General features: G+C 45.1%; 1 protein-coding gene across 2 annotated transcripts in view; it reads left to right on the plus strand.

Moving 5' to 3' along the window:
- The first annotated feature begins 7,867 nt into the window (after positions 1 to 7,867).
- The window catches only part of LOC308163072 (uncharacterized protein), a 95,311-nt gene continuing 82,331 nt past the window's right edge, over positions 7,868 to 20,847 (plus strand). For both annotated transcript variants that reach the window (XM_080537253.1, XM_080537254.1), the window contains exon 1: positions 7,868 to 7,891. The gene's annotated coding sequence lies outside the window, so the exon portion shown is untranslated. The remainder of the gene's footprint in view (positions 7,892 to 20,847) is intronic.

The following is a 20,847-nucleotide window of genomic DNA, read 5'->3' on the forward strand; positions in this document are numbered from 1 at the left end:
CCTGATCAACAACAACATGATGGTGGATGTTTTGAAGCAGGGAGGTACCTTTACATTCAGCCAGTGAGGTGTTGAAGATGTCTGCCAGGGTTGTCAGATGGCTTTGACCATTTCCAAAGATGCAGTGATATTCAACAGTAACCTGCAATGTACACTGGGACATTGAGACGGCTTTATTATCCTAAGGGACTTGCAACAAATAGCCTTCATTAAGTGAATCATCTATCCATCAGTCATTGTATGTTACCTGGCTATGGCGGCTAAGTTCAGAGATCAAAGTTCTAAATTGGAATCGAATTCATAAGTGGAAAATTCTAATGCATTTAACCAGGTTTGATGTGTGTTGAAGATCAGATGTCTGTGAGCACTGAAGACAGCTGGTCTGCACAGCGCTTCACAGAGTACAAACCACTTAACACAAACTGATAAAACTCCATATAGCCATGTAATTACCTCATTGACAATGTTGTTACTAGTTATAGTACTATACCGGTATAGAGGTTATTAACTTACTATACGGGTATAGAGGTCTTCATGTCAAATATAAGGCTTTTGTTTTGGACGCATCCACCTACTTAGTGATGATGCCGGTAGGTATATTTAGCCAAAAATAGCTAGCTAGTTAAAAACAAGAAGACAGAGTGGTCTTGGAAGTTATATAACTCCACAATGTTGACATATAGAAAAAGCAAACAAGCCAATTGTGGTAACCTAACTAATGAATAATGGGAATGCCATCCAGGATTCAAGTTAACCTTTTATTCAAGAACAGGTGTGTACAACGTGGTACTCCGGGCACTGCCTGGCTTACTCTGGTACCCCGGCTATATAACAGGTAACTCCAGCCCAACACCTCTGGGGTTCCCCTACTGGCGTGGGGTGGTACTACAGGTAGTCTAACCAGGATATCACATCCCTCCCCCCTTAAGCTGAACCTACCACGGGACCTGAGACACAACATACACAATAAAAATATAATTATTCTTCCCTTGAAAAACTAGGAAGGTGGGTAGACTGTCACCTTCCCAGCAAGCTCCCAGAGCGCATTCTTGCTCTTTCTTGAGGGAGCTCACTATTCTTATTCTACAAAGTCTTTCAGACGAGCAGGAGTCTGTTTTGTCCTCATGGAGCGACGTAGTGCCAATGGAGGCTCTGCTCTCCCGTCCAGCGTAGTGTCAGCAGGAGGCTGTTCAGGAACACCTGTAGGGGCTGTTACTCTCTCACTGACTGGAGTGGTAAGGACAGTATCCTCCGGCAAGGCCTCTGATGAATGTCCTGGATCTGGTAGGTTGATAGGCTCTGTAGTCTGCTCAGATGTAGTCGTGTCGCTGGTTGTTGTTGCGTAGCGCTTCCTGATTTGGTCGACATGTCTCCTTGTGGAATGTCCACTACCTGTCTGTACTGTATACGATACAGGTCCTGTGCTTTCCTCAATAATGGCTGGTATCCACCTTGGTCCATGGCTGTAGTTCCGGACATACACCTCATCCCCAGGAGAAAAGCTCCTCCACTTGCTGTGTGCGTCATGTTGTTTCTTCTGTTTCAGCTGATTCTGCCTGATTTTTGTCTTCACATCTGGCAGCAGCAGATCCAGTGTGGAACGTAATCTTCTGGACATGAGCATTTCAGCTGGTGCCAAGCCAGTTGTTGTTTGTGGTGTGATTCGGTAGTTAAACAGAAATCTGGCTATTCTTGTCTCCAAGGTCTCTCCCTTCACCTTCTTTATCCCTTCTTTGAATGTCTGTACTGCTCTTTCTGCCAGGCCATTCGATGCAGGGTGGAATGGTGCGGATGTCACATGCTGTATGCCATTCTGCTTCATGAACGCCTCGAACTCAGCACTTTTGAAGCATGTTCCGTTGTCTGATACCAGCATCTGTGGCAAACCGTGTGTGCTGAAGCACTGTCTGAGCTTTTCGATGGTTGTTTGACTGGTCGCTGTGTTGGTTGGATACACATCTATCCATTTTGAGTGCGAGTCCACGATGAACAGGAACATCTTTCCTAGGAAGGGACCTGCATAGTCGATGTGGAGTCTGCTCCACGGCGTCTCAGGCCACTCCCATGGGTGTAGTGGGGCACAGGCTGGAGACTTCCTGCTCTCTTGACATGCCTGACAGGACCACACTTCCTGTTCAATCTCCATGTCCATTCCTGGCCACCATACATGAGCGTGCTAGGCCCTTCATCCTGGATATTCCCGGGTGTGTGTGGTGTAGCTGCTTTAATATGGCCGTCCTTCCTCTCTTCGGAATGACCACTCTCGCCCCCCAAAGCACACATCCATCCTTCACACTCAATTCCAGCCTCCTCTGACTGTATGGGCTGACTGATGGGTCCACCTCTCTTGGCCATCCCTTCAGGCACCACTCATGCACCTGGGAGAGTGTTTTGTCCTTGGCCGTCCACTGCTTCACCTGAGCTGTTGTGATCGGTGGGTCATCCATGACCTCTATCATGAGCACTTTGTCTGCATCCTCCTCTTCTTCGGCCTGGGGTAGGGGCAACCTGCTCAACGCGTCTGCATTCGCGTGATCTTTACCTGGCTTGTACACTATTTTGTACTCGTATGATCTCAGCAGGACTGCCCACCTTTGCACTCGGGGCGACCCCATCTGTGGCACTGGTTTCTTCTCATGAAACAATGATATCAATGGCTTGTGGTCAGTGCTGATTGTGAACGTCCTTCCATAGAGGTACTTATGGAACCGCTTAATCCCGAATATTATTGCTAACCCTTCTTTGTCGATTTGTGAATAACCTTTCTCTGCAGGTGTCAGCGTGCGTGACATGAACCCCACTGGTCTCTCACTTCCGTCTTCCATCACATGTGAGAGCACGGCGCCCACTCCGTAGGGTGAGGCATCACACGCCAGCACCAACTCTTTGTCAGTCGTGTAGTGCACTAACACTTTGGCTGATTGGAGTAACTGTTTCGATTTCTGGAAAGCTTCTTCCTGTTCTCTGTTCCAGGCCCATGACACACCTTTTCTCAGCAGATGATGTAACGGGGCTAGGTGTGTGGCCAGGTTAGACATGAATTTATTATAATAATTTAACAAGCCCAAATATGCTTTCAGCTCTGTCACTGTGTTTGGGGGTGGGGCTTCCTCTATGGCTCTCACCTTGCTCTCCACCGGATGTAAGCCTTCAGCATCGACCTTGTGTCCTAAGTACTCGACTTCATCCTGCAGGAACGCACACTTCCGTCTGTGTAGTCGCAGGCCCGCTTCTTTAAGCCGTCGGAGTACGTTGTCCAGCGTGCTCAGGTGCTCTGCTTCATCTCTCCCGGTGAGTATGATGTCATCCAAGTACACTGCTACTTGGGGCAGGCCCTGCAGTAGGCTCTCCATCATTCTTTGGAATATTGCTGGTGCTGATGATACTCCAAATGGTAGCCTATTGTAGGTGAACAGGCCTCTCTGTGTGTTCACTGTTAGGTACTTCTTTGATTCCTCCTCCATCTCAATTTGTTGGTAGGCGTGGCTTAAGTCAAGCTTGGAGAACTGTTTTCCTCCCGCCAGGGCATTGAAGAGGTCCTCGACACGGGGGATTGGGTATTGTTCTAGAGAGGATGCGTTGTTTACTGTGAGTTTGTAGTCCCCACATATCCGGACCGCACCATCTGGCTTCAACACAGGGACTATGGGTGCTGCCCACTCAGCATACTTAACTGGTGATATTATGCCCTCCTTCAACAGTCTGTCCAGCTCCTCTTCCACCTTGGACCTCATGGCATATGGAACAGAGCGAGGGCGATAGAATTTTGGACAGGCTTCGGCAGACACCCGAATTGTTGCTTTCATGCCTTTTAACATGCCTAGCTCTTTTTTGAAAACTTCCTCATTTTTAATGAGTACTTCCTGTAGTGTTTGTGCCTCTGTACTCACATTTTTTATTTCATCCCACTTCAGCTTTATGGCTTCCAGCCACCCTCTTAATAAGCTAGGTCCCGCACCTTTCACTACTACTAGAGGTAATGACTTCACCTGCTGTGCATGTCTCACCTCCACTTCTGCTACACCTACTACACTGATTTGTTCACCAGTGTATGACTTCAGTTTGAGTTTGGTTTGTCTTATTTGGGGGCGTTGTTTTTCTCCCCACGTCTCATTGAACTTGCTCTCATTCATAATGCTCACACTGCATCCTGTATCAATTTCGAAATTTACTGTCTTCTTGTTTACTCCAATATGTATAACAAAAGGTTTCACTTTCTGAATCGTTGTTTCCGTTTTCAAGCAGGTTAACGTGTATGCCTCCTCTGAATCAGAACTCTCATCCCCGTCCTCTGCTCTCTCGCGCACATTGTGGGAGCGGTGTGGACGTGCGCCCCTGTACTCTGCTCTGGGTGCGTTGTTTACACTGGCGCGTGCGTCATCTCTGCTTCTATTACGGCAAGCTTTAACTATATGGCCTAATTTCCCACAACCGTGACACTTGGCATCTTTAAACTTGCACTCACCGGCACTGTGTTTGGTCCCGTGACATCGGTAACATTCTCTCTGTCTCCGGTTAACATCTTCGTAACGTCTCTCGTCCTTCCTCCCTGGTGCGCCCTCGGTCCTCACCTGGTTACACGCGGCTTTAGCCTGTAGGTCGTGAACGTTTCTGCTAGCGGTTTCTGCAGCTACAGCAAGTTTGTATGCTCTCTCAAATGTCAAGTCCGTTTCAGCTAGCAAACGTCGTTGAATCCGATCTTCATTTATCCCGCACACCAACCTGTCCCTCAGCATCTGTTCTAGGGTAGCACCGTAGTTACAATCCTGGGCCAACTCTCTTAGCTCGGCTACGAATGCACTGACGGTCTCATTAGGCTGGCGAGTGCGGGAGTCAAATTTATACCTCTGGACAATTTCACTGGGTTTCGGACTGTAGTGATTTTTCATTAACGTCGCTAGTTCCTGGTACGTTTTCGAGCTAGGCTTCTCTGGACTAAGTAGGTTCCTCATGAGTTTGTACGTGGCTGGCCCCACTACACTGATGAGAATAGCTCTCTGTTTATCCCCATCATCTATGTCATTTGCCTCAAAAAACTGCTCCAGTATCTCGCAGTATTCCTCCCATGTCTGGTCCTTAGCTTCGTAGGCTGATAGGGTCCCTAGCAACGCACTCATGTTCCCGTTACCTTAAATCCTCCGTTGAATCTTCCTTTGTCCACCGTAGCTCGTTAGCTCGCTAGCTAGCAACAATCCGATTCAGTCCTACCGCCACCTTGAACTTGAACTCCCGTCCAGCATACTCGTTCACTCGGGCTCTTGACTTCGTGTCCTTATGTCCCTCCAGTATCCTCGTCGCCAATATGTGGTAACCTAACTAATGAATAATGGGAATGCCATCCAGGATTCAAGTTAACCTTTTATTCAAGAACAGGTGTGTACAACGTGGTACTCCGGGCACTGCCTGGCTTACTCTGGTACCCCGGCTATATAACAGGTAACTCCAGCCCAACACCTCTGGGGTTCCCCTACTGGCGTGGGGTGGTACTACAGGTAGTCTAACCAGGATATCACACCAATGCTAAGCCGAAAGACTTGATAAATGTTGATAAAAAGAGTAGATAAATGTTAGTATAGCTGAACTAGCTACTCACCCTGGGAGAGGTACTGCAGCGCAGACAGGAACGGGTCAGCCTCGTTCTTTCTTCTTTCTTCCACTCGCAAACTTCTGTTACTAGTTCGACTAGAAACGGACAGATTGCTCTCAGATGATGAAACCAATTCTGACCTCGACAGGTTAGACATAGTTTTCTACATAGTTCCATTAAAAATCCATTAAAATAGGTATTAATATTATGACGGTAAAATCTCTGGCCAACAACATTCAAATCTTGCGCGCGACCGTTTGCTGGCTGTGCGCAGGCGCAGTGTAGTAGTTCCATGAGTGCCCGCGGGTAGGTAGACGGTCGTTGTAGTTCTCAGCCTCTTTGTTGTAGTTCAACGTCACTGCATCACTGATGTGCTATCAAATAAATCGTGTGGAATTTATCATTTGTTATGAACGGAATGCAAATGATCCGCCATTTTCACGTCCACTGTGTTTTAAATGTTTTGTAATAATGCTCATTTTAATTGAACTGCAAAAAACACAGGCCACATGTTACTGTAAGAGTTAGCTGTTAGTTATTGTACACTGGTACACTGTTATTTAAGGTCGACGTGACCTGTTATTGATTTGTGTTATTGCTGCCGTTTGGTCTAGTTGTTTTGACTTGTTATAGCCTACTGAATAAACGCCGGAGTCATGGCAAGAAGGGCTAGCTGTGTCGATTGGTGATGGGCGAAAATGAACGAACTAATCTTTTTGAACGACTCTTTTTAGTGTCCGATACGTGCCGAACAGTTTGTCAAACGTCCGAGTACTATTCCCACCGTTATTAAATCCCTCTAAACTGTCAGAATACGTCCCAGACGAGTTGATACATCCAATTGTATCGAACCTTTCGAGTTTTGATACTTTTTTGCCAGCGCCAGCCCGCCAGCACACATATTGTTTGCACCAGAGAGAAGTTTTGTGGGGTCAGCTGTCAAACGTGCGTGTGTGGATGTATCAACTCGTCTGGGACGTATTCTGACAGTTTAGAGGGGTTTAATAACGGTTTTAATGCATTTAAGATAAGTAGAAAATATGTTTAGACACAGACCGCATTTAGCTGCGTTAAAGGACAGCGATGTATAGACGCAATTTAAACCACCTCTTCTGCATGAATAACTATGCTAGACTACATGGAATCTCAGACTAAATGATGGTCTGGTACATATTTTGACAATCTACAGGCGTTTAGGGTATTAATTTAAACTCAACGTGCTGCTAGACTAAAACAGGTTTAGACACAGACCGCATTTATCTGGGTTAAAGCCAGGACAGCGACGTATAGACGCAATTTAAACCACCACTTTTGCTAGGATAACTATGCTAGACTATATGAATCTCATACTACATGACGTCTGGGACGTATTCTGACAGTTTAGAGCGGTTTAATAACGTTTTAATGCATTTAAGATAAGTAGAAAATATAGCCGTAATATAGCTGGTTTATATGATGGCCAAGCGTAGAGGCGAGGTTGAAAAGACGTCTATTGCTCACTGGGCATCCTAACACATGAGAACACACATCCCAACAAATACATTAGACTTATATAGCGCTTTTCTAGACACTCAAAGACGCTTTACAAACTGAAAAGATCGAGTAGTAATAATAAAAAGAAACAAAAGGTAAATAGAAGAAAGTATAGGGGCCTAATTGAGGTAGTGCGGGGGACACATGGGAAGGGGAGGGGGGGAGAGGGTTAACTGGTGAAGGCCAGCTTGAAGAGGTTTAGAGGACCTGTTTGAATGTTGGCAGGGTGTTGGCCTGTCTGATGTGGTTGGGATTTGTTGTTGAGTTTCTGCTGCTATTCTGTTTTCTTTTTCTTTTATTATTATTATTATTATTATTATTATTATTATTATTATTATTATTATCATTATTATTATAAGTAGTAGTAGTCGTATTGCATTGCATTGCACTGTTAATTGTTCATTGTTATTGTTGATTGTTGAGGAGTTGCTTGCCGTAAAGTATTTGGTCCTTTGTGTCTGAGGACACCGGTCTACAGTTTTCTAATCTTATGTTACGTAGTGTTGATAAATAATTAATAGATACAATTAATTTGTATCATCTTTAGTTTTGTAATCATTCTGAGACGTGTGTTTATTTTCCGCTGAATGTGCCTATCCCTGTATGAAGAAAGTGAAACGCCCATTGATGACGTCATCAAAACGCGACAGTGTGTGTGTTTTTGTCAGAGCAGCATTCTATCTGATCAAAGGTTGATTCCATTCTCCTTATGCAAGACAGCGTATGCATCGACGCTCCCGGAGTGTGATTAAATAAAGCATCGCGTCGCAGGTAAGGACAACTAAGATATTAGCCAGATGAATAATAACTTTAACAGTACTGGCCAAAGGCAAGTGCGTTGGTTCTTTTGTAGCCTATTCTAGTAGCGTCCAGTATGGCGCATGTTAGCCCCGGTGTGTGTGTGGAACTAGAGGCCCTAAAGGCCACATGAACTAACATACACCTTTTACTGTATGTCACATGTTATTTATTCATGTTAGCCCCGGTGTGTGTGTGGAACTAGAGGCCCTAAAGGCCACATGCACTAACATACACCTTTTACTGTATTTCACATGTTATTTATTCAGATCTGTTTAGGAAGAAATAACGTAATGTAATGTTGTGAGTCATCGCAGGACCTCGTTTTATTAGACGAATCACATTGAAGCAGCTAGCTAATAGCTATCCACCCTCTTTAGCTTTACGTTAGCTGCAGGTAGGTTTACGGCAGTAGCAATTCGGTTGCTAGGTAACGCTAGCTAACTCCAGCTAGCTAATAACAATGACGGATGAATGAATGAATGGTCTTTATTGTCATTGCTATAGTACAGGTACCATACAACGACATTTGGGAGGGGTGGCTCCCCTGGTGCTAGGAAAAAAAAACTAAAAACAAGAAGGGAAAAGAGCTGGTTTACATAAATAAAGGCTATGTACACTATCCACTATACTATACTATACTATACAATAAAACACTGTGCTGTACTCTATGCTATGCTATAAATAAATCACCAGCTTCATCACGATACGATATTATATCGATTTGTTTGTATGACGATACAATGTTTGACGATATGACAATGTCAGTCACGATACGATTTCGATTCGATTCAAGATCGATATGACGATATGATCGATATGACGCGATATCATATGCCAATCTAACACAATTCTCAACTCACAAAAACAACTAGAATATGATTTGACCATTTTATTTGTGAGCTCTTCCAGGTATCCAGCATTTAAATCATATTGTATTATACAGTATTCTTCTGTTACAAAAAGAAAAATAGACCCGTTCACTAGTCTCACAAACAAGAGATATTCATCTTTAAAACATTAATGTCCTATGAAACAAAACTGGAAGAACTTGTCCCCCCTTTTTTAAGGCAGGATTTTTCCTGTGAAAACGTTCACTTTTTTACTGTCTCATAAACACAGTATTTTTAACAGTTAGAACTGAACCAAGGTCACCATTTAACCTACAGTATATTTGTGCAATAATAATAAATAATAATACAATAATAATAAATAATAAGTGCAAATGCAGTACAGTGCAGTACATCTTATATACATTCTTCTTAACCAAAATAAGCAATTTCAGCTGGAGAACAAAACAAATGTAAACAATTCCGCATTCTTAGTGCATATTGACAGATCACTAAGTATATCCTCCAGTGTTCTTCTTTGGGAGGTTTTTCTTCAAAAAAACTAACTGATCAACATGTTCAGGAGACATCTCTCCAGTGGCGGCTGGTGCTAAAATGTTTGGGTGGGGCACAGGTTATGGGGGCATGCTCCACGGGGAAGAATATCAACTTTAAAATCTGGATTTACAGTCAATTTTAGCATGAGAATAGCTCTACCCCCCTGTACAGACCTCGCCATCCCCTCTACCCCCCTGTACAGACCTCTTCATCCCCTCTACCCCCCTGTACAGACCTTTTCATCCCCTCTACCCACCTCTACAGACCTCTTCATCCCCTCTACCCACCTCTACAGACCTCTCCATCCCCTCTACCCACCTCTACAGACCTCTCCATCCCCTCTACCCCCCTGTACAGACCTCTCCATCCCCTCTACCCCCTGTACAGACCTCTCCATCCCCTCTACCCCCTGTACAGACCTCTTCATCCCCTCTACCCTCCTCTACAGACCACTTTATCCCCTCTACCCTCCTCTACAGACCTCTTCATCCCCTCTACCCCCCTGTACATACCTCTTCATCCCCTCTACCCCCCCTGTACAGACCTCTCCATCCCCTCTACCCTCCTCTACAGACCTCTCCATCCCCTCTACCCTCCTCTACAGACCTCTTCATCCCCTCTACCCCCCTGTACAGACCTCTTCATCCCCTCTACCCCCCTGTACAGACCTCTTCATACCCTCTACCCCCCTGTACAGACCTCTTCATACCCTCTACCCCCCTGTACAGACCTCTTCATCCCCTCTACCCCCCTGTACAGACCTCTTCATCCCCTCTACCCCTCTGTACAGACCTCTTCATCCCCTCTACCCCTCTGTACAGACCTCTTCATCCCCTGTACAGACCTCTTCATCCCCTCTACCCCCCTGTACAGACCTCTTCATCCCCTCTACCCCCCCTGTACAGACCTCTTCATCCCCTCTACCCCCCTGTACAGACCTCTTCATCCACTCTACCCCCCTGTACAGACCTCTTCATCCCCTCTACCCCCCTGTACAGACCTCTTCATACCCTCTACCCCCCTGTACAGACCTCTTCATCCCCTCTACCCCCCTGTACAGACCTCTTCATCCCCTCTACCCCTCTGTACAGACCTCTTCATCCCCTCTACCCCTCTGTACAGACCTCTTCATCCCCTGTACAGACCTCTTCATCCCCTCTACCCCCCTGTACAGACCTCTTCATCCCCTCTACCCCCCCTGTACAGACCTCTTCATCCCCTCTACCCCCCTGTACAGACCTCTTCATCCACTCTACCCCCCTGTACAGACCTCTTCATCCCCTCTACCCCCCTGTACAGACCTCTTCATACCCTCTACCCCCCTGTACAGACCTCTTCATCCCCTCTACCCCCCTGTACAGACCTCTTCATCCCCTCTACCCCTCTGTACAGACCTCTTCATCCCCTCTACCCCTCTGTACAGACCTCTTCATCCCCTGTACCCCCCTGTACAGACCTCTTCATCCCCTCTACCCCCCCTGTACAGACCTCTTCATCCCCTCTACCCCCCTGTACAGACCTCTTCATCCCCTCTACCCCCCTGTACAGACCTCTCCATCCCCTCTACCCCCCTGTACAGACCTCTTCATACCCTCTACCCCTCTGTACAGACCTCTCCATCCCCTCTACTCCCCTGTACAGACCTCTTCATCCCCTGTACAGACCTCTTCATCCCCTCTACCCCCCTGTACAGACCTCTCCATCCCCTCTACCCCCCCCTGTACAGACCTCTTCATCACCTCTACCCCCCCAGTTTTCTCTACAATTTCTACAATTTTCTCTCTACAGTTTCTACACGTCAACGTGTACCGAAACACTTGTTTCCAACGTGGTCCTACGTTTCTCCTACACCAAGACACATACAAAGAGCATAGAAACATACAAAGAGCATAGAAACATACAAAGAGCATAGAAGATACAATCAGAATACAGTCTGCCATTCCTTCTCCCAGCATCGATTTGGTTTTCCTATCATGACTGAAGGACAGATGATTCACTTACTTACACAAGTTTGACTTCGGTAATAGGTCCAGTTGCAATATCATCAAGTTGGGAACAAAAGATGCCTCCTTCTAATCCATTTGTTCAATTTGTTTACAAAGTCCGGTAGTGGTTTGCTGTGTGATTTGCTGTATAGTTCCATATTCCCCCTGCGTGTTGGTCGCACGGCAGCGGAGACGGTCGCTGATAATTAAGACCAGCAGTAGAATGTTGCCAATAGACATATTACACAAAACACAAAACGAACAAAACAAATAAAAACACGAAGCAAACATTACTAGCCGCCATAGCCATGGTGAAGCAGGTGAACGAACGTGATCTGAAAGCTACGCCGGCCGTATGACATGACGTAAGCACGTACGATTCTTTGTGCATGTCCCAAAACCCCATAGACAAATGACCGAATGGCCTGAAGTTACCAAAATAGATTTTACATGCAAGTCTACGAGAACAGCCTAGTGCAATTTCGAGTAGATTGAAAGTTGCCCTGAAAGGGGCGGGACTTGAAGCTGATTGGAACATACTCCACAGAACACTAGCTGATTGGACTATGATATACTCCACAGAACACTAGCTGATTGGACTATACTCCACAGAACACTAGCTGATTGGACTATGATATTCAGAAGCAACACTGTCTAGAAGTCATAGGAAAAAAATCTCTCTTCTCCCTTTGGTGGGGCATTGTCCAATTGCCCCTAATGAACCAGCCTCCCCTGCATCTCTCCCTCTCTCTCTCTCTCTCTCTCTCTCTCTCTCTCTCTCTCCCTCTCCCTCTCCCTCTCCCTCTCCCTCTCTCTCTCTCTCTCTCTCTCTCTCTCTCTCCCTCTCCCTCTCCCTCTCCCTCTCCCTCTCTCTCTCTCTCTCTCTCTCTCTCTCTCTCTCTCAAGCACACACACACACACCACGCCCCCTCCCTCCCCCCTCCTCCCTCCCTCCACACGGGAACACCCTGGCTGGCTGCTGTGCCGCATTTCGTCGAAATATTTCCAGACCGCCGACTTATTACCGAGAGGAGAGAGAATTTCGTCGTCGTTATCCCTGCTACTCGCCATGACTTGACCTGCACAGTGTGCAGCGCTCTTTAACTTTGTAGTTTGCCGCTGCTAGTCGCACGCTGCACGGAAATGGTGACAGTCACGCAGAATGTGCCATTTCAAAATAAAGGTGTATCTTTAAGATGACGATATAGATCGATGTTTTTACATTGCGTCGATGTAATCAGATCGTTAGTCAATGAATCGATGCATCGATGTGAATCGATGTATCGTTACACCCCTACTATAAATATCCTAACATTTTCCTATATCTGAACCTTATGTACACAAGGGTTGTCATATTGCACATAGTATTTGTTGCACATTCATTAAAGTGTCGCAGTTTGCAGGTTTGAAATGTTCACAGTTGTGTTTCAGTATTGCACTTGATTACAATCTAGTAGCTGCCATCAAATTGTCTAGATTGTCCAGGGCCTAGAACCTAGGTCTTTGCTGTGTTCAGGGCCTGAATGGCCCTAGGGTAGAAGCTGAGCTTCAGTCTATTTGTCCGTGCGGACATGGTCCTGAACCGCCTGCCTGAGCGCAGCTGAACAAAGTGTTCGTTCCCAGGGTGGGATGGGTCCCTGGAGATCTTGGTGGCCTTCCTGAGGCAGCGTGTGTTGTACAGCTCTTCCAGAGAGGGGAGGGGGGCGCCGATGATCTTCTGGGCCGATCTCACGACTCTCTGTAGCGCATTCCTCTCTGCGGCTGTGCAGCTGGAGAACCACACGCAAATGCAGTAGGTGAGGATGCTCTCCACTGTGCAGCGGTAGAAGGTCACAAGCCGCTCCTGTCTGAGGTGCTATTTCCTGAGGACTCTCAGGAAGTAGAGCCGCTGTTGTGCCTTCTTGATGATGGCTGCTGTGTTGGTCCTCCAGGACAGGTCCTCCTGTATGTGCACCCCCAGGAATCGGAGAGTTGAGACACTCTCCACGCTCCCTCCATCGACTAGCAGGGGCTGGACCTCAGATGTTTTCCTCCTGAAGTCCACGATGATTTCCTGGGTCTTTAACTGGTCTAGCAGCAGATTGTTAACCTTGCACAGCTTGCCCAGCTGCTCCACCTCATCCCTGTACGCCGCCTCCCCCCCCCCCCCCCCCCCCCCCGAGATGCAGCCCACCACGGTGGTGTCGCCTGCAAACTTTATGATGGAGTTGCTGGGGTGGACGGGGGTGAAGTCGTAGGTGTAGAGGTTGTAGAGGATGGGGCTCCGCACGCAGCCCTGGGGGGACCCAGTGCTGAGTCTGAGGGCTGTGGAGGTGAGCCCACCCGCACTCTCTGGGGGTGGTCAGACAGGAAGTCCTTGATCGATGCGCAGATATATGCTGTCTATTATACACCAGGGAATAGACAGCATATATACACCACAAAGTAGACAGCATATATACACAGACAGACTCAGTTTTATTCCGTCCTCGTGAACTGGGACGGATGGATGGAGGATGTCAGTTACCGTATCTGGGACCGTTCACTGTCAGGATGTCAGCTTCCGTATCCGACCACAAGAGGGCAGCACGGGTTCACAGACCCAGTACAAGATCAGAATGAATACATTGACATTAAATGTTGAAATCAAATGTTGTCCTAAAGCTTTTATTTTACATTATTGTAAAATATTTACATTATTGTAAAAACAGTGAAAACTCTTTGTTCATTTGTGTAAACAGTCAAATATTCTCCAAGCCAAGAAAGTCGCTATATATCTGTTTGTTTTCTTATACAGAAGCAAAGACTATTATCAACAAAGCCAAAGAACTGCAACTAGAAGGAAAAAACGTTTTAGTTTTTTATAGACACTGGAGAACAGAGAAACAGTACAAGGGGGGCAGTAGATCCATCCAGTACTAGTCATAGGGGACACAGTAAAGAGGAAAAGCGGGTGTCTCAGGAGACGTAGTGCTGGGGGGTGGACTGAAGAGTTAGATCACATCAAACCCTGGGGGCTGAGAGGAGCAGAGAGGGCTGCTGGAGTAGCCTTGTTCCCTGTGGTCCATGTCTCAGTGAGAACCAGGAAGGATCACTTACATGTAATAATAATAATAATAATAATAATAATAATAATACATTAGACTTATACAGCGCTTTTCTAGACACTCAAAGACGCTTTACAAACTGAAAAGATCGAGTAGTAATAATAAAAAGAAACAAAAGGTAAATAGAAGAAAGTTTAGGGGCCTAATTGAGGTAGTGCTGGGGACACATGGGAAGGGGAGGGGGGGAGAGGGTTAACTGCTGAAGGCGAGCTTGAAGAGGTTTTGAGGGCCTGTTTGAATGTTGGGAGGGTGTTGGCCTGTCTGATGTGGTTGGGTTTTGTTGTTTAGTTTCTGCTGCTATTCTGTTTTCTTTTTCTTTTGTTATTATTATTATTATTATGATTATTATTAGGGATGCACGATATTATCGGCACCGATATTTATCGGCCCGATAATGGGAAATTAATGTTTATCGGTATTTATCGGTTTTATAAAATTTTAGCCGATATTTAGGCGATAATATGAAGCCGGAAATATTTCTGCTTCCGGTTTCCGCGCTCATGATGCTGCGCCTGCGTACAGGCACGCAGTGTATAGACCAGAGCGAAACATGAGAGCTTCCCCGGTGTGGACATTCTGCACAGTTTCTGAGGCAGATAGTGCGTTTGCAATTTGCAATACATGTTCGACAAAAGTTCGGAGAGGAGGGCAAAGGTCTACGAGTTACAACACAACAAATCTCATAAGTCACCTTAAGATTCACCATTGCAAGCACACTGTATGGAAGGAATATCTAAGCCGCCGCTATTTTGCAGAGTAGCAGAAGGTAGCCTAGCCGCGAACAAAAAAAGCTGCGGTGAGAATGTGAATGTAGGACAAGTTGTTTACAAGGAAAACATGCACTTTTTGTTTTCCCATGTCAGTGCAATTTATTTTGAATTCTTATGCAAAACGTTTGATGGGCTTTATCACAACCTACCTCATCCTCATGCACTAAAAGTAGCATAGCCCAGCCCTTTTCAGTTGCTTTATTAAGCATACTAGTGTAGCCTACTATGTGCCTTGTGTCATTCTGCTTATCTGCAGACTAAGCAGCCATTTGGCACTAGTTTCTGTAAAAGTTCTATAACATTTTTGGTTCTTTAAAAGTCTTTATTTTTGTATTGACTGATGCACTTTATTTATTTATTTATTGATATTTTATTTATGCATTTTCAATTTACAGGGATGGACAAGATGCACTTTATTTTTGACACTTTTTTGATCTAATTACTCTTAGGTGAGCCTTTTTTGTTTTCATAAAAGGAGGCCAGATCTTGGCAAAAAAAAGCATTGTGCACTGTCTATAACAGATTCTGTTTGTTAGAGGAAATAATAAATGAACATTTGAAGAGTCAGAAGTGTTCTCTTTGTTGTGTTAACAATAATGAGATTTGGTGAGATCACTATGGAATATTAAATCATCAATCTTTGCTCACTACATAGCCTTTCTTACCTTCAGGTGTGCATGAACTATAGGTTATCAACTGTGAAATGATATCTGTTCTCATTAGGGGTGGGCATCAATGATCGATGATCGATTAATTGATCGATAAGGTCTTGGTCGATCACAAAATATTTTGCTCGATAATCATTATTTTTTATTTTTTATTTTTTATAATAATAATAATAATGGAAATTAGTTTGTCCACGTTATGTGTGAGAAATGAACTTTGCATTTGCCTTCGCATTGAATTTCACAACGCAGTACGGCATGACGGAAGTTCCCGTACGTTAGTGTAACCTGACCTCCAGTAATAGGTGCACGATCTCCACTACTTCCTGAAAGGCACCTTGCATGTTTAATTGATTAATCAGCTGTGCGGTAAACTGTTGGAACACACACTGCTTGGAAAATGGCGAAGCGAGCGAAACGAAGCTTGGTGTGGGAGCATTTTGATCTGAAAGGCGACCTCGTTCATTGCAAACACTGCGCAGTGACCTATAAATATAATACGACGACGACCCCGATGAAATACCACCTGCAAGCCGTACACCCGACCCTGACTGCTCCTTCGCTACCTTGTACTTCTCATGCCTCATTGCGTTCGTCTCTCACCCCTGAACATGTTAACATGATCATCTTTTTGAACAAGAACCAGTAGGCCTGCCGCCTACAGTCTCTCGCTGGAGTTTAAATTTAAGTTAAGCTGGACGCTCTTAAGGACACTAACGTTTTCAGTCATCCTCCTATTTGTGAGTAACTGTTTTTTTTACTGCTCCTATGGTGAGTTACTTATTTTCTATATTTTTATTTATAATGTAAAATGTGTTTTTAAGTTAAACAATTTAGGCTACTCACTGCCTTGTTTAAGAGGATTGTTATCTGACTGTAGTGTCTAGTTAATGTGAATGAATGAATGTGTGCATTGTGCAATTCTGCAATAGCAACACAAATAAAGTTTTTTCCCCAAGGAAAACATGCTTGTTATTTCTGCCCTAGTTTTTTTTTTTTTTTTTATGAAAAAAATGCTTATTGATTAATCGATATTTGATCGTTAATTCGTTACGATTATCTAAAAAAAAATGTTGATCGTTTGCCCAGCCCTAGTTCTCATATCGGTTATCGTCCACGAGAAGCGGGTAAACATCGGTATCGGTATCGGTTGGGAAAAAATGCATATCGTGCATCCCTAATTATTATGATTGTGATTATGATTATGATTATTATTATTATTATTATTATTATAAGTAGTAGTAGTCGTATTGCATTGCACTGTTAATTGTTCATTGTTATTGTTGAGGAGTTGCTTGTCGTAAAGTATTTGGTCCTTTGTGTCTGAGGACACCGGTCTACAGTTTTCTAATCTTATGTTACGTAGTGTTGATAAATAATTAATAGATACAATTAATTTGTATCATCTTTAGTTTTGTAATCATTCTGAGACGTGTGTTTATTTCCCGCTGAATGTGCCTATCCCTGTGTGAAGAAAGTGAAACGCCCATTGGTGACGTCATCAACAGACGCCAGTGTTTGTGTTTTTGTCAGAGCAGCATTTTCATTCTATATGATCAAAGGTTGATTCCATTCTCCTTATGCAAGACAACGTGTGCATCTCGACACTCCCGGAGTGTGATTTAGATTAAATAAAGCATCGCATCGCAGGTAAGGACAACTAAGATATTAGCCAGATGAATAATAACTTTAACTGGCCAAAGGCAAATGCGTTCGTTCTTTTGTAGCCTATTCTAGTACCGTACAGTATGGCGCATGTTAGCCCCGGTGTGTGTATGGAACTAGAGGACCTAAAGGCCACATGCACCAGTAACGTGCAGTGAGGTCATTGGCTGGGTAGGCAGTGAGCTATTTTAAAAAAAGTCATGCGAGTAACGCAGCAGCCAGACTTCAAATGGCATAGCGCATACTATAAAGGCAATCAATAGCCCTTATATATTTTGCCGCAGGCTCAAAACTCACTTCTTCAAGAAGTAGGCCTACCAGAATCCTCCCTCTTAAGCACCTATTGTATTGTTAGTTTGCTATTCTTCTCTATGCTATTGCTATATTGCTATACTGTATTTTTAGTTTGCTATTCTTCATTTTGCCTTAAAAAAGCAGTACACTCCTACGTTAAATGCAATTATTGTAAGTCGCTTTGAATAAAAGCGTCGGCTAAATTACTGTAATGTAATGTAGGCTAATATACTATACTATAAAGTCAATCACATAGCCCATATATACTATACTATCAAATAGCTGGTCAAAAATGTCATGTATTGTTATCTCATAACTACACATAGCGTAGCGCAACAGCCTGTATGGCATTACCTACATTCACCTGCATCTCAACAAGATTTACAGCAGCACGCAAAACAGCTCAATGACAATATAAATTCACCTGCATCAACAACACAGGATTTACAGCATTTGAACCGGCACGCAATAGCCTACATTATCTTAAGCATATGTAACATGCGTCGGCAAATGTGCGGCTAATTTCTCATCCTTTTCTGCCATCAAATGTAAAAGTTCGACATAATTCCCACGATTGATGGAGCTACTGCTCTCGTCGTTCCCCCGAAATGCTCATTCTTGTTTAGCAAGGTAGCATGTTGCATCAATTAGGCTTTTCAAGATTTCCCTGTTCTCCTTTACCTTTGCGTTGTGTGCAGTAACATGCAGCCGGTGCTGCTCATCCAGGGCCATGTCTATGCGACTTTTGCCAAAGGTTTCCAAGGCCATCTGAGAGTGGATGTGGGCTGTGGATTTTTCATGCTTCTCTAAAGCTCTTGGAAAATTGTTCAGGTTACAGTAGCCCCCTTTCACCCACACGCTGTCGCTAGATGAGAACAATAGGCAAGGGAAGCAGAATAGCTTGTTAGCCTGGCTACATCCACACAGCCAGTCCTTTTTTTTGTACCATTCCGTTTGAAATGTTCGTACAATCTTCTGTCCCTTCCTTTGGGTTAATTGAGATAGGTCAGGTGTTGCCCTCCCATTTTCAATCACATTTCGTTTTTTGCTCAAAACTGAAGGTTGAAAATCTTTTTAACTGTTGGATATCCATGATGCTGATCTCAAGTTAGCTGGGGGAAATTTAGAACCGCGGCGCGAACAGCAGAGGAATGCCGCTACGGCAAGCCAAACGCAAACCGTCAATCATGCTGTCAGAGGCAGCGTCGCACGGTCAGGGCTTAAAGTACTCCGGCACAGTGCCGGATTTCCGGCGCGGGAGAATTAAAAAAAATAAATAATAATGCAATTGCGGCATTGCGCCGACGTGGTGGCGGGGGCGCTGTTTCACAAATAACTTAGCTTTCGTGTTTGCTAGCGAAACAGCTGATAGTTGATGTTGACTGCTCAAGGAGAATACATATTTGAAAGTACAGAATGCCTGAGAGCCTTATATTGCATTATATTACATTATATTTTGAATGGCCATCTGGTGCCTGAATATTGTTTTTTCCTTTACATATATAATGACATTTCCACCATAAATGTATGGCGAAAGGGCACAAATTGGTGCATATCAATTCACCAGAATGCAAGAAATTAAGTGTTTGATGCTCGTTTAAGGACCCCCAGACAGCCCTGCTTCATGGGTCCCCCCCGATGTCAAACACCACTGGTACCACCTCCGCCTCATTTTGAGCCAGGAAAAACCCTGAGTAGTGACGGGAAGCCTTATGGGACGTGGTGCCAAGAAGGAGAATATAAGTGATAGTGGCTTAATAAGTAATCAGTTTGTTCTTTTAAAGACATGCATATATTTTATTCTGTATAGATAGATAGACTTTATTTGTCATTGTTACAGTACAGGTACCAAACAACGAAATTTAGGAGGGGAGGCTCCCCTGGTGTTTAAGAAAGGAAAAAGAAACACATTTTGGAAAAAGCATAGATGCATAAAATCACAAGAAGATAAGGAGCTGGTTTACATCAATAGAGGCTATGTACACAATCCACTGTACTATACTGCACAGATAGTCAAATAGGGTTGTCATATTTCACAAGAAAGTATTTTTTCACATTTTTTTAAAGTGTCACAGTTTGCAGGCTTGAAAATGTACATGTTTGTGCCTCAGCACTAGCTGCCATTACAATCCGTCCGGACTTGTCCTGGGCCCAGAACTTAGGCCTTTTCTGTGTTCAGGGCCTTGACGGCCCTGTGGTAGAAGCTGTCCTTCAGTCTGTTTGTCCTAGCGGCCGGGGTCCTGTACCTCCTGTTCGAGGGCAGCTTGACAAAGTGTTCGTGCCCAGGGTGGGTCGGGTCCTTGGAGATCTTGGAGGCCCTCCTGAGACAGCGTGTTTTGTACAGCTCCTCCAGAGAGGGGAGGGTGGCGCCGGTGATCCCCTGTGCTGTTCTCACGACTCTCTGTAGATCGTTACTCTCCGCTGCCGTGCAGCTGTGGTACCAGTTGGAGATGCCGAAGGTGAGGATGCTCTCCACTGCGCCGTGGTAGAAGGCCACCAGCATCTCCTGCTTGCTGTGTTGTTTCTTGAGGCATCTCAGGGTGTATAGCCGCTGTTGTGCCCTCTTGATGGTGCCTTTAGTGTTGTCCTTCCAGGCCAGGTCATCCCGCATGATGTGTCCCAGGAAACGGAGGTTTGAGACCATCTCTACGCTCTCTCCGTCGATGAGCAGGGGCAGGATCTCGGACTTTTTCCTCCTGTAGTCTACGATGAGTTCCTGGGTCTTTGACTTGTTTAGCAGCAGGTTGTTTACCTTGCACAGCTTGCTCAATTGCTCTACCTCATCCCTGTACGCCGCCTCGTCCCCCCCCGAGATACATCCCACCACGGTGGTGTCGTCTGCAAACTTTACGATGTAGTTGCTGGGGTGGATGGGGGTGAAGTCGTGGGTGTAGAGGTTGTAGAGGATGGGGCTTAGCACGCAGCCCTGGGGTGACCCAGTGCTGAGGCTGAGGGCTGTGGAGGTGTGGGGGCCCACCCGCACCCTCTGGGGGCGGTCGGTCAGGAAGTCCTTGATCCACGCACATATAGAGTGTGATAGACCCAGGTCTAGTAGTTTGGTCACTAGCCTGTCTGG

This window comes from Nansenia antarctica (genome assembly GCF_963989245.1).
Source record: "Nansenia antarctica genome assembly, chromosome: 7".
Classification (NCBI taxonomy): domain Eukaryota; kingdom Metazoa; phylum Chordata; class Actinopteri; order Argentiniformes; family Microstomatidae; genus Nansenia; species Nansenia antarctica.